The 18,194-nt window shown below is 44.2% G+C and overlaps 1 protein-coding gene across 5 annotated transcripts in view; it reads left to right on the top strand.

The window, feature by feature from the left end:
- HRAS (HRas proto-oncogene, GTPase) overlaps positions 1-18,194 on the top strand; it is a 74,592-nt gene that overhangs the window by 13,832 nt on the left and 42,566 nt on the right. Inside the window, exon 2 of one of the 5 annotated variants that reach the window (XM_077818198.1) lies at positions 13,245-13,326. The exons of 3 other annotated variants lie outside the window; for them this stretch is intronic. The gene's annotated coding sequence lies outside the window, so the exon portion shown is untranslated. Of the gene's footprint in view, positions 1-13,244; positions 13,327-18,194 lie in introns of those variants that run through there. One more of the 5 variants, XM_077818196.1, reaches the window with a different exon arrangement.

Below are 18,194 nucleotides of genomic sequence, written 5' to 3'. Positions count from 1 at the left end.
CCCTGGAGTCCCTATACTCCCATCATATTGCAGTCGCCCATCTCAGCAATCTGTCACTCCATGCAGGTATAACTAAATAACCCACTGGAGACAAATATTCGTTGTGTTCTTATCCCCTTCCCCCAAACAGTCCTCTATCTGCCACTGTTGCAGGATATGAGTACAAAAGAACTAATCGAAAGGAAACCCCAAGACTGTTGCTCCTCAAAGGAATTTACTCACCTTCCTCCCTATAATGAACCCCCCCCAATTATCCCAACTGACCACAAGGGATTCTCACTTTCAAGGCCCGACAAGGCATTCCTTACTCTCTGACTTTTGCCTAGAGTCAGATAAAGGGAGCTGTAACCTTAGTTTATGGAGACAAGAAATAGAGAATACTTACTACCTATTCAGTGCATCTACCTCCCCCCATCCCTACAGACGCACCTACAGCCACTTCCCGAAATGCCCCACTCATTCCAATGTGGGAAGAGTCTGCTCCTCGGTCGTCCTCTGCTCATCTCCAGACTGAAAGCCAGTAACTCCAGGCAGGGTGAATTTGATTTAAATCATGATTTAAATCAGTAGTCAGGAAGACTTGATTTAATCATGGATTTCTACATAAACGTGCATTCTTGTTAGTTGTTATAACCTTAATACATATTCTTCACAACTCCGAGATAGATGTAGATTTCATTTTTAGAAAGTACACACTATACATTTTTTAAGTGATTTTATTTTGAAAACTTTTCAGATTAGTTTTACAGCTATATCAGAAAATGAATGATTGTTTGCTCATTTCATTTACCAAAGATAATTGAAACAAATATTTATGAAGTCACTGGGAGGTGAACTGTCTCCAGTTCAACAGGTTAATCATTAATATTTGGAGGATTTTCTTGCCATGCTGTATGAGGAGGAGAACATCACCAGACAGACACTTAAATTGTTTTATTTAACTAAAACAACAACATTATGTATTCTTATTTTTTTCTTCAACAGCAAACATATAATATAACAAAACAGGCATATGAATTTTTGAATTTAGTTAAACATTTAGGGTTTTTTAAAATCAGGTTTGTTTTTGTTAAAATTGTTTTTAACTAAAATAATTAAATGAAATATTTAAAAAACCCCACAAAAATTAAATTGACTATGTCAGCCAGGTCAACATGAGAAACTTAAAAATATTGGCTTCTGCAGCTAACCTCAGTCGTCTTCACCTTCGTTTTCCTGTTTGTTCATAAGCTGGAAAAGAAAAACAAGCTTTCCTGCTTTTTCAAGTCCCAAACGATCTCTCAATTTGGAATGAATTAGTCCAAAGGAAGAAAATATTCTTTCTACACTGGCAGAAGAAAGGTACTGCTGTTAAAAGTGAGATTATCACTTCAACAGTCTCTGACTCCAAGTGTTTAAGTGACTTCCACCAGTTCACTGGTGTGACTTTCTTTAAAACATCAGCAAACATGCATTTCTTGAATGGTTCTTATTCCCAAATTGGGTCTCTTTTACAGCCTGCTGCCATTACAGGTTTTCCCTTCTTGTGAGAGAATGATATGGTAGATCTCAAATCAGTGAAGGCTATACTCAGAAAGACCTCAAGACTTCTGGAATATGCTGCTCAAACAGTTTCACTTTTGTTTCTACTGCCTGTCCCTCCCTTCTCACATTTATCTCCAGACTTCTTCTCCTTGACAAGATCTATGCCGTCCCCAACAATCTTCTATTTATTGAACTTTTTGAAACTTTGCACTTTTAGAAAGAGGTAAAGGATTGACTCTGTGTACACAAATTTGCAGAGGGACAATAGAGTTGAGATCTGTTATTTCTCACCTCTATATATTATTTATTTAAAAACATTTTTGCAGTTAACAAGCATGTTGTTTCTGGACACACAAATCCACAGTTTGAGAACTGCAAAACTAAGCATCTTTGATGGTATCTTCTAGACTGAGCACTGAGTCCCATTGGGTAGATAGAAAGATTAACCTAAATAATCTATACAGAAGCCCCTGGAACCCTATAAGATTGGGTCCCTAATCCATGAATTATTGGAATTCATTTACAAAACTTTTCTTAAACATTACATGAATATATTGTCTCATACTATAGAATTAGAATTTATAATCCCTATTCCATGATGATTCCATGACATTTGAACTATAATATATCTTAATTAAAACTATCCTCAGATAGGTTTATTTCCTCAAAAAGCATTTTACCAAAAAATCTGATTTAAATAAAAAAAAATTAAAAATTGGTTTTTATCCACCCTGAGCAGCAGGAAGTGAGTCACGGGGCTTGTGACTCCCTCCCTCCACCGCGCAACTCATGTGAGAAACTTTGAAGTCCTTCAGGCTAACACATACGGACTTTATAAACTCCCCAGAGCATTCTTACACTTTTGAAATTAAAATATCTGTAGAAAATAACTCCAAAATGAACCATGCTCCTGTCCCCCAGATACTCCAAGGCACTCTTTACAGAGAGACTAGTTAATTAAAACAAATGTGGGGTTAATGGACCAAGCCTTTTATAAGAAATGGCTTTCCAAGGAAAAGTTAGATCTAACTTCTAGAAGTTAAGTCTTTCATTTATTCACACTCCTCTCCCAGTCACTTTGGTTGATTAAACTGGCACTTTCCAAAACAACGGTGACAGGGTCAGGCCAGATGGCTACAGGAGAGTGATAGAAGGCAGATATATTAGCCCCAGGTTAAGTAGGTCCCTTTTCCCTGGGTAAGGTAACAAGGAAGGTTCCAGAACAGTCAGGAACTTTCTGGAAACAAGGCAGACAAGCTGAGTAGAACACCTGCAAGAAGCTGCTAGAATCAATTAAGGCAGGCTAATCAGGGCACCTGGGTTTTAAAAAGGAGCTCACTTCAGCTTGTGGTGCGTGCGACGAGCTGGGAGCAAGAAGCTGAGAGTGGGAAGGCATACTACTGGAAGACTGAGAAGTACAAGCGTTATCAGACATCAGGAGGAAGGTCCTGTGGTAAGAATAAAGAAGGTGTTGGGAGGAGTCCATGGGGAAGTAGCCCAGGGAGTTGGAGCTGTCATGCAGCTGTTACAGGAGCCACTGTAGACAACGGCAATCCACAGGGCCCTGGGCTGGAACCCAGAATAGAGGGCGGGCCCGGGTTCCCCCAATCCCTCCATCTCCGTACTTGACACCGGAGGAGTTGACCTGGACTGTGGGTTCCACCAGAGGGGAAGGTCTCTGGCCTTTTCCCCGATCCACTAGGTGGATCAGCAGAGACTGCGGGGATTGTTGCTCTTCCTTTTCCCCATGCTGGCCAGTGATGAGGCTAACTGAGTGAACGGCAGATTTGAGCCACAAAAGTGGCCACACTGAGGGCTGCCAGGAACCTCTGAGGTGAACAAACCTGCCAATAAGCGCAGGACCCACCAAGGCAGAGGAGGAACTTTGTCACACAACACTCCTCCTAAGTGAAATTTTTCACATGTGAAAGCAATTTTTTGTGCAAGGTAGAGTGTATGTGACAACTTGGCTTAGAATAGAAAGCTATATATAAACTTAACTAATGAACTGCTACCATGCTTCCACAAATAAGCCTCACAGCACCTTTTTCGGTAGATAAGGGATATATAGTGATTCTTAACAGCACACAACACAGCAGTTTAGGAGACACAGTGAACAAAGGTAGCTCATCTAGATGAAACGACAGAGTGATGTTGAGCTGCACAAAAATGTAATTACCTGAGAGGGAATTCGGCTAGAATTTTGGGGTTGACATTTTTATTTCCTTTGAAAGTGTCTAGGGCAGGGGTTCCCAAACTGGGGGTACGCAAGTCATCTTGGAGGGGCATGTGGGAGAAATTGTGTAGTGGTGGATTTTATTATTTTATTTCATTTTCATAATAGGCTACTGAGGTGAAACTTTAAAACTCTATGGGAAATTGTTATATAAAAAACAGTAGTTAATTTACTTCAAGATGTACCAATGAGAACACAGACATGCTGACTTACAGAGCCCTCACCTCCAGTCACCGTACAGCGCAGGTTCAGTTGCCCAACAACTGTCCAGTGTAACATAGCTCAGAACTTAGTGTGTGGGGGGGGTTTCGGTTGTATACGTTGCACTATACATCTGTACAGAACAGTGAAATATGGGCAGATGGCTAATGATAGTTGGTGTTTAAGAAGAACACAAAGTATCAGTGATGAGAAGGGTAGGGAGATGTGGGCAGCTGGGAGATCTGGAAGGGGGTATGCAATAAGAAAGGTTTGGAAACCGTTGGTGTAGGGGGGTCTTTAATGACCACAAGTAGTGATGGCATTGGTATTCCATACATCCTCAAAGATAGCACCTCTCGCTGTATGGTGCTTCCTTGTACCTGGCTGAGTCAGCTGGTCATTGCAGACTCAGTAGTAGTTGTTCTCTAGAGGTCTCCAACCTGAGTACTGATCAGCCCCATACTGTCCAGCTTATAATATGTGATAGGTTTATAGAATAAGGTGGATGGCTATAGGCCCTTAATAAAGGCAGACTTTTTTGTTCTTAAAGACTTGTACTTTGGTCACAGAATGTCTGGATTTGTGCAGAAAATGGGCCTCTCACTGATTTGTTTTACTGGTGCCGGCAAATAAGAAATGAGGAGAAAAGACTCTCGCCTTCCCCTACTTTCGTCTCTAGTACATGCAGGTACAGTTCTGTATAATGCGGACCTGTCCCTCCAGCTCTGTCCTCTTGGGATAATGTGATTCAGATGCCAGACTCTTTAAAGAGAGTATTTGTGCTGTCGGTCCCCTTCTCACACTCTGCCATGCTCCATACTGCATTGTTACGGCAGGTAAATGACGGTGCAGTCTTTGGAAAGCTAAACTGTTCTGCATTATCAGACTTGCATCAATGGACTTTCACTCAGGGCAGCAAGGCTGGAAAAAGAAGAGGGTGTTCAGGACTTGGAGGGTTTCCTGGAGGCAACAGAGTTGCATTATTTATATGAGGTTGGCTGATGTGCCGTGCTGTACAAAACTGCCACCTGTGTGGGCTACTGATTCTCAGTGGCCAGTAGTGGCACAAGATCTTCAGTCTTAAGCAGAAGGCCAGCAGTACCTGTGGACAGTATTGGGACACGGAGAGGAAGTATACTGAGACTTAGAGGAAATTAGGTGATTTAAAGAGAAGGAAGCTTGTGGCTGTTCCTATAGCCCAGTTTAAAGTACCAGAAAAACTGAAGAGGAAGGTTGCACACAACAAATCGGTGGGAAGCATGGCACGAAGTGCATCTGGACCATTCTACAGGTGCACGGTCGTTGGTGAGACTTGGTAGTGTTGCACTGAGGTCTGATCCCCACGGTTGGGTCAGGCCAGTAGTCAGCACAGTGTCTCACTTAAGAAGTCATCCGAGGTGTCCATCTCTAGTTTCCCATTGGGATGCCAAGATCAGGTTTATTCTTTGCACAATCTAAAACAACACTACTGCAACCCTAGCATGGATCTCTGAAAGTCAAATTTTCCTGCTCGCTATCAGTGAATGCGGTGGGAATCAGTATTTGATTGGCAATTGTGTTGATGTGCTGGGCTAAATGGGTCCAACTCTCTCTTCTGCAGCTGTGTTGGCTCTGCTGGGATGATGGGAGTAAGTACTTGTTTTTTTTCAGCATGTTGAAGAGATTCAGTTTAGAGTCTGAAGAGACACAAGGGAGCCAATGAGGGCAGGAAGAGGTGGCGGTGGGAGTGGGGGGACTTTACTTGCAATAATTCACTCTTTCTAGGAGTTCATTTGAACCTGGCCCTTCCCTTTTGTTTTCCTCTGAAGTCTTCAATCCAGTTTCTCTCCAGGCAAATGTCATGCAGTCCCTAAGTTCATTTTTCCTGTTTGTAGTTGATGGCCTCTCTTAATGGTCTATTCCATATGTTTATCCCACTGTCAGAGGAAAAATTACTCTGCCTGCCCTCCCTGTTTGCTCTTAATTTCCTTATTTTCTATAACATCAGGGCTGATGGCTCAAGCATCGTTTACAATAACTCCTAAATCTCTCTCCTGGCCAGTCCAATGGCATGACATTTCTTTTTAATATGTATTCTCTGCTTTGGCTTCGTGCCCCTAGACTCATTATTTTACATTTGTCTGCATCAAAACTACAGTGTTGCCAATCCCAAAGGATCATATATCAGAAGAAGTAATGAAAGAAGAAAAAGAGAGAGACCCTGAGAGCAGTCTAAAAATCCTAGGCCTCCCCTGGAGTGTCTTTTTTTTTTTTTTTTTTTTTTTTAATTGGTATTGTCTCATCCACCCAGTATACATGTTAATTGTATCTTCCCCTTCTCCCAGCCCTATTCTTCTATGTCTGTCTCTCCTGCTCCAGTCTAGGAATTAACATCTGCAAAGTGAACCTACCAGACTCTCCAGACACCACAGTTCTTGTTACACATAGTGGCTGGAGGCCTGTAAATTTCACTTTTCCTACTGTGGGCTCAGAAGGGAGGTTACACTTGCAACACGGTCTTCCACTTACTATCTTAGGTGTCCCCCGTCTTCTCCCCGCACCCCCCAAATTGACCTAGATCCCTCTGAATCTTGTTGGGGGGGGGAATATTGCTGAATATTCTCTACAGAAAATAGGACTGTTTCCAGGCATGACCCTGTCTTTTATTGTTTGAATTACAGTCACACCTAGAGGCCCCGCTTGGGGATCAAGACTTTGGTGTTAGGCACTGTACACGCGCAATGAAAAGATAGTCCCAACCCCAAGGAGAGCTTACAGTTCAAGATGAAAGACAGTGGGTGGATTCAGCAAATAGATTCAAACAATAAACGACCAGATCTTGTATTGTTTGAATTACAGTCGCACCTAGAGGCCCAAATAGATGCAAGGTAACAGTGAGACAGTTAGGGACCTACTTAGGGACTACCTCCTCTTGTCCTTTCTGAGCTGTCTCTCTCTCTCCACCTACTCTTCTTGCCTTCCCTCCCCCCAAAGGCAGCTCCTCACCTGATGACTTGCTAGCCCTGAGCCAGTGGAATGTTGCTCCTGGAACAGCTGGAGGACTTCACTAAATATCTCCTGGGAGTTGGTGCTCTCCTCCCTGTGTATGGTACAGTGGGGAGCTCTCCCAGTATCGGAGCACGTGATTATTTTTTAAAATCTGATTTAAACTCATAAATGGCAATAAATGTAGCCTGATGAGAAACCCAAGGGCTCAGCTTCCTATTCTGGCTAAGCTATGTTCCGTGTTGTTCTGCTCCCCTTACCGCTCCTTGTATTCTGGGGTTGCCCAGCCCCTGGCATAAGTTAGGGTAGTGTCAGGGCTGCTGTAATTTACATGTTGCTGCAGTGACACCTTGAGGGCCAGTGTGGCAGGTGGGAGTAGCAGGAGCGCAGTGATGCTCTCACCATGCTCCTGGCACTGTGGGTGAGGTGGTGTGGTGGCTCAGAACCAGATATACCAGTCGTACCCCTCTCTCTTTACACAATGCAGCCATGAAGATGGTGGATCTGCTTTCTGAGCAACATTCCTAGCTTAGGGGCTTCCTTGGAGGGTGAAAAGCGTCCTTAGAGCAATGGAGACTTGGGGCTGCTGATACTGTTTATGGTGGTTTTACAACCTGTTAGATCCAAGCCATCACTTATTGCTCTGAAACCCCTGTGCTGCTGGTGCAGAGCAGCTGGCGATAGAGCAAGAAGCCTCAGGTATCAGCCCTCTGACTTCGGTGGATTTAAGTGGGTACCTCGTTGTAGCCTCTGTCCTTGCAGTGAAAGGTTGCATGGTGCTCCCTTCAGAGCTCTCTCATTCTTGCTTCTCACCTGAGACCAAGCCTGCTGCCTCACGGCACTTCCAGCACCCTCTGGTTTGGGTAGCAAGATGCCAGGAATGGAGGACTGGGATGGGGGTGTGAGATGCTGGGAAGATGCACTTGCTGTATATAGAGTTGCAAGGCATTTCCTGCGAACAACCCTGTTGTGCGAGGCGCTGTACGGACACACAGTGAGAGACAGTCTCTGTTCCCAGGGTGTTAAGTCTTGATGATAAATTACAGAAGGATGTGTGTGCTGGCAATGTAAAATTTTTTGCTAGAGCTGGATGGTGGGGCAAGACCTGATAAAATGAGTGGAATTCTCCTGGCTGGCTGAGTTTTCCCTTTGATCAAAAGCACTTGTTCCATCATGCCTGATTTCGCACAGGTTAGCCCAATGGGCATGGCGGCAGGAATGTGGCGTACCAAGCATTTTGGAAGGAGTGTTGCTAAGGAATCTGTCAGGGGAGGGAACCTGTGGAGTTCAGTAGCTAACCTCTGAAGACTTTTTCTCTACAGTGGATAATACAGCTGGCATCATCAAATTGCATCTCACACGAGGGGGTGGTGCCAGGTTGGTCATTTCACCCAGAGTGTCCTGGGTGCATCGCTAGCACTGGATATCAGAGTTGCAATAGAATCACATATCTAGGCATCCAGCCTCTCTTTGTGGTGTTAGGTAGACTTGTGCCAACCCAGGGGTGCTGAAGAGATTTCATTGTGTCACGTCTTCCTCCAGCAATCTCAGTAATACTTCCAGAAGGGGCTTTTCCAAACCTTCCCCTCTCTCCACCCCATCCACATGTGCCTACTTGCTGTCAGGGCACGGGCAAGCAGGCTCCCCTCTGCTTCCAGAATCTACTGCCATGGGACAGAGAGACCTTGTGCAATGACGAGTGAAAACATAAGACAGTCCAGGATAAGGAGCAGTTCAGGGTGGTGGTTGTGTTTGTGTCATTGCCCAGTAGTTAAAAAAGATTGTGTGCGTTTCTGCTTTGATATTTTCACTGTTTTCCTTCCCCCACTGAACTTTGGTACAATATATAGTTTGTCTTTTGATAATTCTCACAGCAAAGTGGTGTCTGGCAAAGCATCAAGTACTCTGAGACTCGCACATAGTCGCTCAAGGATGGAGAGAATCTTTGTTTTGCTTAGGTTTTAGAGTAACAGCCGTATTAGTCTGTATTCGCAAAAAGAAAAGGAGGACTTGTGGCACCTTAGAGACTAACCAATTTATTTGAGCATAAGCTTTCGTGAGCTACAGCTCACTTCATCGGATGCATACTGTGGAAACAGCAGAAGACATTATATACACAGACCATGTGTATATAATGTCTTCTGCTGTTTCCACAGTATGCATCCGATGAAGTGAGCTGTAGCTCACGAAAGCTTATGCTCAAATAAATTGGTTAGTCTCTAAGGTGCCACAAGTACTCCTTTTCTTTTTGTTTTGCTTAGTCTGTCCTCTTGCCGCTCGCGATTCCTGCTTCTTAACAGGTGGATCTGTGGGCAATGTGTATAAGCCCATGTCTTCTAGCAGTTTGTCTGTAATATCTGCTGCCATTATTTCTCCCAGTTAAATTGGGAAAACAAATAGCCAAAGCCACAAAGATACATTAATTCAGGCCTTTTGGTTTACAAGACCAGTGCTGTAACCCCTGAGCTCTCAACCTGTTGTTGTGTATGATTGCAGTCAGACACAGTACTTTGCTCTGCTCTTTTATGACTCCATGCTGATAGGCACTGTGCAAAAACTTAAGCTAGATCTGTGTAGGCAATGAGAGGAACACAGTTTCTGTAATTCTTAATGTTGGTCACGGCTGAATAGAACTCATTTTTGTTTGTAAGAAAATCATCATTGTTGGGTTTTAGCCCTTTGGCCCAATCATTGATTTCAATTTGCTTCTGTTTGGATATGCCCTCCAGAATGTGCTTGTTGAGTTATTCATTCCTATGCCTCCAATAAAAAAAGAGAACTATATGGGAAGACACTAGAAACTGGTGACTGGACAATTTGTAGGACAGTGGGAGATGCTTAGTGACATGCTTGGGATTTTAGCTCTCTTAGCTAATGGGTCAGATGCACTGACATTTGATAAATGGTTGGAATCAGCATGACCTGAACATAATTTGGATAAGAAGGTAGGTGTGGGGTGGGGGGAGGGAAGGGGGGAGAAATTTGGTTGCTACCTGAATCTTTTCCTGTGCTTGTTGAACCCCTGGTATAATTCTGGTACTACAAATAAGAGGGCAGTGCTGAATCTAGCCAGAAAAACGCCTAAGATTTCCTCTTTAGAGGTGCTGAACACCAGCAATTCCTACGGTAGGCAGTAAAAGTTGCACTTTCTGTACAAGGGCAGAACTCAACCCTTAGGAATTATATAGCACTTCGTAACTTTAAAAGAGAGGAAGGATGGTCCAGTAGTTAGTCTAGGACTCCAGAGACCTGAGTTCAGTTCTCAACTCCATCACAGACTTCCTGTGTGACCTTGAGCAGGTCACTCGGGCTCTGTCTCTAGTTCCCCCATCTGTCACAAGGGGATAATAGCATAAGTGTGCCGTGAGGATAAATGAGTTAAAGATTGTGATGTGCTCAGATACTATGGTAATGGGAGACACATGAGTACCTAGGATAGAAAGCGGTTTGCAACCATTAGCTAATGCTCCCCAAAACCATATGAGGTAGGTCAGTATAATCCCCTTTTAAATAAATAAATAAAGGACTGGAAGTGGATGGAAAGGTTAAGTAACTTGTCCAAGGTGATAGACTGAATCAGTGTCAGTCTGAACTGAATCTCTGTAGATCCTAGGGAGAGGTTCTTGCTTTAGGAGGCTTTTGGTTGATATTTTTGTCTCGCACAACTCTCTTGTCCCTGAGGTGTAGGTGGATTTTAACTTTAATTGTTTAAAGGCAGGTGTTTGTTCTCTCTCTCATGTTTACTTAACAAATGGTCTACTTTTGTTACCATTGTGCCATTGGTATTCCTCATCATTTTGCTATTTTGAACCAGGCATGCTCTGGTTGGGAGCAAGTTGTTGCTACAAGTTAACCCTCTCAGAGAGATTCTGGGAGCTTTTTTCCCCTAGTGGTTGTGGATGGGAAGCCATTTAATATACATAGCACTTACAATTGCTCTTTCTATAAGTTTTGCCAGGTGGAGTCTATGCCGGCCAATCATACTAGCATGTTCATTTACTGGTGTGTGGCTAGCAGACCAAGAGGTACCTAAACCACTCAAAGAGCAACAGGTCTAGTAGTAAAGGGTTGAGTGTCTCACTCCCTTACACCAAACGCAATTGGGAAGATAGTGTAACACAGTGGTTCTCAACCTTTCCAGAGTACTGTACCCCTTTCAGGAGTCTGAATTGTCTTGCATACCCCAAGTTTCACCTGATTTAAAAACTACTTGCTTACAAACTCAGACATAAAAATACAAAAGTGTCACGGCACACTGTTATTGAAAAATTGCTGACTTTCTCATTTTTACCATAGAATTATAATATAAATCAATTGAAATATAAATATTGTACTTACATTTCAGTGTATAGTCTATAGAGCAGTATAAACAAGTCATTGTCTGTTTGAAAGTTTACTTTGTATTGGCATTGCTAGTGCTTTTTTTGTAGCCTGTTGTAAAACTAGGTAAATATGTAGATGAGTTGATGTGCTCCCTGGAAGAACCCTGTGTACCCCTGGTTGAGAATCACTGGTGTAACAGAAGTAAAGTTATTCTAACAGGATGTTATAGCAGGATCAGTGTCTGCTGATTTGGAAATAAAAATGAAGGTCTGTGCTATCTCAGCCTTGTTCACCCTGGACATAGCATAGAGCTTTATTTTTAAAGCACCCTAACCCATCTTATCTCACTTTACAATTTTGTACAGTCCTCCACCATCGTGTCTCTCAGTGCCTTTCATGTTAACTAGATTTGCAGTTAACCAAGTCCCAAGTGCACTTCATGGAATCTCTCTCTTATCCAGGTTATCGAAAGCTCTGCTTGAAATAGTATTGCCATTTTTATTTTATTTAAAGAGTGGGGTGTGAGGAGGCAATGAAGAGCTGGTTGATGTTGCTGTGAATATTATTCTTGTTATGGTAAAAAACCAGTCTCATGAGGCAGCTTCTTTGCAGCAGCAGGAGGCCATTACTCTTTGACGCATCCTATTCTCTGTCGCAGGCTACTCCCTTTTCTGAAATGAAGCGGTCTCAGCAGAGCAGAGCTCACGGATGCTGTCTGTGTACAGTTATCTGCCTCCCCAGAAGCTGTAGGTAGCCTTGTCTCATTTAACAAATACTAAATGAATTCATTCTAATGTCTGATCATGGAATATTTCAGTAGATTAACTTGAGGGTGCTTCCCGATAAACCAGGGGTGGGCAAAGTTTTTGGCCCAAGGGCCACATCGGGGAATACAGATTGTATGGAATGCTCCCAAAATTGGGGTTGGGGTGTGGGAGGGGGGTGAGGGCTCTGGTTGCGGGTGCGGGCTCTGGGGTGGGGCTGGGGGTGAGGAGTTTGGGGTGTAAGATGGTGCTCTGAGCTGGGACTGAGGGGTTCAGAGTGTGGGAGGGGGATCAGGGCTGGGGCAGGGGTGTGGGAAGGGGTGCAGGTTCTAGTGGGGGTGTGGGCTCTGGGGTGGGGCTGGGGATGAGAGATATGGGGTGCAGGAGGGTGTGCTGTGCTGGGATCAAGGGGTTTGAGCAGGAGAGGGATTAGGGCTGGGGCAGGGGTTTGGGGCATGGGGAGAGGCTCAGGGGTGCAGGCTTTGAGCGGCACTTACCTCAGGCAGTTCCCAGAAGCAGTGGCATGTCCCTTCTCCGGATCTTAGGCGTGGAGCGGCCTATGACCCTCGGAGCGGGGCCGTTCCGCAGCTTCCGGGAGCCGTGTGGTGCAGCCCCTGAGCCGGTGCCTCGGCTGGAGCACCAGAGTGGGGCCGAGTCGCATGGTGCGGCTCCCCCACCCCGGTGCCCCAGCTGGAGCTCGCTGGCCAGCTTAAAATGGCTCGCCGGCCGTAGTTTGCCCACCTCGGTGATAAACGGTTATTGCAGCAATTTGTTTGGTCAAGACTTTGTATTGGTGGTGGGGAATATTATATACAGAGTAAGATCCATAAAAATGTTTCCATAATTAAAAAATCCAGTGAAAACAGTTGCTTCCAAAGAAATGCACTTTTCCTTGCAGTGTTTGAAATCCAGACATCGTAGCACTGAGAATTTGTGGAAGAGAGACTGGCCTTGTTTGTTTGTTTGTTTGTTTGTTTGGGGTTTTTTTGCCACTTCCTTCTCCAAGTTGGGTGTGATGTTGATAGTAATTAGAGTGACAAGCAAACTGGATTTCAAAAATTACTGCCATCTCAATAATCGAAGGTGTGACCAGTAACACAGATTTTCCACTGAATGCATCCGATGAAGTGAGCTGTAGCTCATGAAAGCTTATGCTCAAATAAATTGGTTAGGCTCTAAGGTGCCACAAGTCCTCCTTTTCTTTTTTGCAGATACAGACTAACGCGGCTGCTACTCTGAAGCAGATGAAGATGCTTGTTTTATGATTTTGAGTCGACTGTCCCTTTTAACATGGTAACAATCATAATTGTAGGCTAAAAAGTACCCAGGTTTGTACTCGGAGGGTACATCTACACTGCAGTAAAACAGCCATGTCTGGCCCCTATCAGCTGATTCGGGCTCATGGGGTGTAGGGCTATAGAATTGCAGTGTAGTCATTCAGGCTTGAGCTGTGGCCCAGTACTGCAGTGTTTGGGGATGCACGCACTGCTTATCTGGAAACAAAGCTGTGTTCACTGAATTTATTCCTGTACTTTTTAAGATCCATAAAAACGTTTCTATTAATAATATTTGGCTTTATAAAAACATTAACCACAAAACCAAACCTAGAATTTTAGGCTTGCGCCACCTGACAGTCTTAAACTCTTCTGCATGTTTATTATGAAGAAGGCAGAAGGTTTTAAATTTCCCAAAGGAAGGGAGAGGCTGCAGACCGACCTGTGAGTTTAAAAGTCAGAAGTAATTTTGCAAGTGTCAGGTTAGATTTGTCAATGTAAAACCTGCCAAAGGAAGATGATTTGACTTAAAAGGATACATCCTCAACTAATTTACACCATCTGAGAATCTGGCCTGGCATATTTTAATTCAGAGCGTTGGTCAACCTGGAGTCTTTATGCTACAGGAGGTTTTAAGAGACATTCTTACAGTTTCTTTGTTGTTGTCTATTATTTGTATTACTGTAGCATCTAGGGGCCTCATCCTAAAATAAGGCTTCATTGTGCAGGGCACTGTACAAACAGATTGAGACATCCCTGCCTTGAAAATTTTACAGTCTAAACAGCCAAGACAGCAAAAAGATGGAAGGGAAAACTGAGGCCCAGAGCGTGCCCAAGTTCCCACAGCAGGTCAGTAGCAGAGCTGCGATAAGGACCCAGGTCTTCCAGACTCCAGTCCAGGGTCCTATCTGCTAGACTAGGCTGCCTCTCTATTTTAGATTCATCTTCTCATCTTTAGTAAATAACAGCAGATGCTGGGATTTTTCAAAAGACACCAAAGACATTTTTCTAGCTTCCCATATCATGACGATATGAAGCCAGAAGGTGAAATTGAGATGCAGAGACATTGAAAGAAACCCAAAGGTAGCAAATATAAAACCAGAAAAAGGAAATAGTTTTCTGCACACTGTACAATTAAACTGTGGAACTCATTGCCACAAGATGTCATTGAGACCAAAGAGCTTAGCAGGACTGTGGAAAAAGATTTGAAGATTTTATGGACATAAGAACATCTGTAGTAAGAACATAATTTGTGAGCTCTTTGGGACAGGGACAATGTCTTTATTCTGCATTTGTACAGTGCCTGGCGCAGTGGGGTCCTGGTCTATGACTGGGGTTGCTAGGCACTACTACTAAATAATAACCTCCCTGGGTTTGGGAGGGGTAGAGACTCTCCTGCTTCAGGGCACAAGTAAACTTGTAACTAATGGGGGTTCAGGAAAAGCTTCCCCAGTAGGCCAGTTATACTGCAGGTTTGTTGCTCCTTCCTCAGAGCACCTAGTACTGGCACAGGATATTGAGGTAGTGGTCCAAAGGACTGATCCGGTATGAGACTGCCTGTGCTCTTAACCAGTTACCCTAGAGAAAGTATCTGAGTTGGGAGCTGAGTGAACTGCCATTACTCCCTCCTCCCACCCCCCAAACAAACACACACCGTAGTAGTGAAAAGTGTATTAGAGTTTGAAAATTCCTTCTGTATTTTTAATATCTGATGATCTAAGATGGTGGAATATCAGTACAAGGAGTGTGTATGTATGTGTGTAAAATTTGATCGCGTTCCTACACATCACTACCTTAGTCCTCTGGCATTGCATCTTGCCTGTACTAACACAATTAAGAGGAACATTCTGCCAAATATTTTATGGTCTCTATTAATTTCTCTCTCATTTTGCTTAATACTTGAACAACAATCTCTCTCTGGTTAGCCAACTGCTCCATTCCATTTTCTTGCTTCCAGGTTGGCTGGGATATTTAAGTCCTTTCCTGGAAAAGTGGGTATTGGCTCAGCTCACGCTGGAGATGCATGTAGCATTGGGGCTGGCTGGATCCCATAGGGCTGATGGTTGAAATGGGGTAGAGTTAGTGGGATTGCTCTTCATTTCTCTGGGTGACTGGCCTGCGCACGGCTATGGTGGGGCAGGCTCCTGGGTCAAGCATCGCTGCTGAAGGGGAAACCGTTCACAAACCAGACATTCCACAGGAAGCCTGCAACCCTGGAGCTCTGTGATCTGGTACTCTGTAAATTGGGACCATATGCAGTGTGCGTGAATGTATTGTACTGTGGCTCGTAAAGTTTCCAGTGGGGATGGGTGTGCGGAGGATGGGGGCAAGGAGTCTGTTTATAGGTTGTCTGCAGAATTTAGTTATCTGGGAGACATGTTTTGACTTGGCACCAATAGGCTTTAGGAGGAGCACTTAGCGGCGCTTCAGGTCTTCTCTGTGCTGTGGCTTCCCCCAGATAGCTGCACGGGACTTTCCTCCTCTCCAAGGAGCTCGTCGTTTAGAGGCTGAAATTCAGGCTTCTCTCAGAATGATGCCTTTGGTCTGTTCAGGTCAAAAGGGAACCGGATGAAATCAGCTGTTGTAAGTGAACTGGACTCTGAAGGTCGCCCCAGAAGCCTTATCTTGAGTGCAACTCTGACCCTGTTTCCTCTTCCTGTTCCTTTTGGCAGTGCCTGCATCCTTCTACTGGAATGGCTGGGGGATAAAATAGCTGTAGCCTGGGGAACTGAATTGCTTCAGGCAGTGCTGACCATTCGGAAAGGCCATTGCTAATTCCTGTTTGTTTGCTAGGGATTGTATCCTCCCTTGAGCTGCCGTGTCACTGCAAGGAAGGTGCTGCCATGCAGGAAATGGGGAAGTTTGTTTCCATAGGTAACTTTTGCTCTTCCCAGTAGTGGAGCAGGTGGTGGAAAAGGGGAGACCGAACATGAGAAAGAAGCCTATGTGGGGAAAAGAAGAGGAGTGAGAGATGTAGTAGGATTTCAAAAATTGGACTAGAAGCTGAAAGAAGTGGATCAGTAAAATGTCCCCAATGATCCTTTTCTAAAGCAAACTCTGAGCAAAGCTGAAATAAAAGCACTGCTTTGGGCTGCTAGGTACTGAGACATAGTGGATGAGTCTGACTCAACTCTTACCAAGTCAAGTAAGCTTTGTTGAGGCAGTGGTGGTGCTGGACTAGGAGTCAGGGAAGTGTGGGGTCTATCTGTGGCTCTGCCACTGAGCTACTGTATGACCTTGAGCAAGTCACTTATCTTCTCTGCCTCTGTTTTTTCCCTTTGTCTGTCTTGTCTATTTGGGTTGTAAGCTCTTCAGGGTAGAGACTGTGTGTTTTATAATGGGTTTGTACAGCACCTGGCACAACAAGGCCTTGATTTCAAGTGGAGTCTCTAGGTGCTACTGTAATACAAATACTAATAATCACAGATTAAGCATCTATGAGCAAAGTCCTCTCTTTAATTTTAAAAATATTCTACAGTAACCGTCCCCAAACACTGTACTAACAGTCTGTTAAACTGGTAGGTGGGTGTTGAAAAATACATATTGCTTGCACATTCTGTATATATGTCTGCTAGGACATCAGTGGCTTTTTGGGGAGGAGAGCCAGGAGCTAAGGTGAAAGATGTTTTGTCTTAGGGTAAGAGGGTGCCTTTAGATTGGCTTTGAGGCTCACTTTCCTGTTTTGCCTGGAACTTTGTTGAATGTAAGCACATGTACCACGTATGAATCTTGCATATACTGGTCAGAGAGTGCTTTCATGGAATGTTCTTTTAAATTACACCATTGCCTCATGACCTGTATCGTGTGAAGTGTCTAAGGATTAGTCTGCTGTGTCCTATGGTTTATCTAGTAGTGTGTATTACATTCGCTTTTATAAATGTGCCTACAGATGAGCACTAAGGGTTTAATTTCAGTCCTGCTGCCAGTGGACTTGAGCCCCCTTTCCTTTTTGTGTCTTCCCTTGTGCACCTCCACAGATTTCATATTGGGAATGATGGTGGGGATAGAATAGGTGGGCTTATACTTAAGGGGTGAGCATAGTTGCCTAAAGTGCACTAGATTAGCAGTACAGGTCTCCCAAGAATCATGCAGCAGGTTCACTGCTTTGTTTGAACTATCCAGCTATTTTACTCTAGAAAAGACTTGACTTATATAGGCCACGCCACCTACTTCTTCGTTTTCCCTTTGCTCCCCTTTCCAGTTTTTTTAATTAAAACTTAAAACATTGGCTAATTTTTTCTGAGGTAGAGCCTTGTTCCCTGCAGGTCTGGGGCCTTGCTTTCTGTGTGTTCTGTTCAGCTTTGATCCATCTCTGCGTGTGCTGGCTGGTGAGCCTGGCCAAGCCCTGCATGTCATCGCTGCAGCATGTTCCTAAGGAGGCTGTGAGTGGGGGGAACCCATTTTTGCTGACCATGCAGATTTATAGGCAGATGCTGGACGCTGGCTGGGGTAATGGAATGACCCTCTTTCTCACAATGCTCTTGTCTCCTGCATAACTGACCAGCACAATTGACCAGGAGGACAGTCTTGTGGTTAAAACCGGGGCTTGCATAATCAGAAATCCCCAGTTCTGCCATAGGCTTCGTTTGTGAACTTGGACAAGTCACTTAATCTCTGTACCTCAGTTGCCAATCTGTAAAATGGGGATAATATCTTTGTCTGTCCATTTATAAGCTCTTTGGGGTGGAGATAGGGATAGGAGAAATTGGACCACTTAAACTGGAATCCTCATGAAGTGTTCCCATGCCTGTCACTCCAAAACCAAGCGGCGCATCCGTCCTGTTTCAGTGCCAGCAGATTTCTGTAAGTCTAGGAGCAGGCAGCCACGCTGACAGTGGTTCAGTTCTGTGCAGAGGATGCTGAAGGTGAACTAAACGGAAGAGGGCA

This window comes from Eretmochelys imbricata, chromosome 6, assembly GCF_965152235.1.
Source record: "Eretmochelys imbricata isolate rEreImb1 chromosome 6, rEreImb1.hap1, whole genome shotgun sequence".
Classification (NCBI taxonomy): Eukaryota; Metazoa; Chordata; order Testudines; family Cheloniidae; genus Eretmochelys; species Eretmochelys imbricata.
The sequence above is the reverse complement of the archived record's forward strand: the minus strand, read 5'-3'. Positions and strand labels throughout refer to the sequence as shown.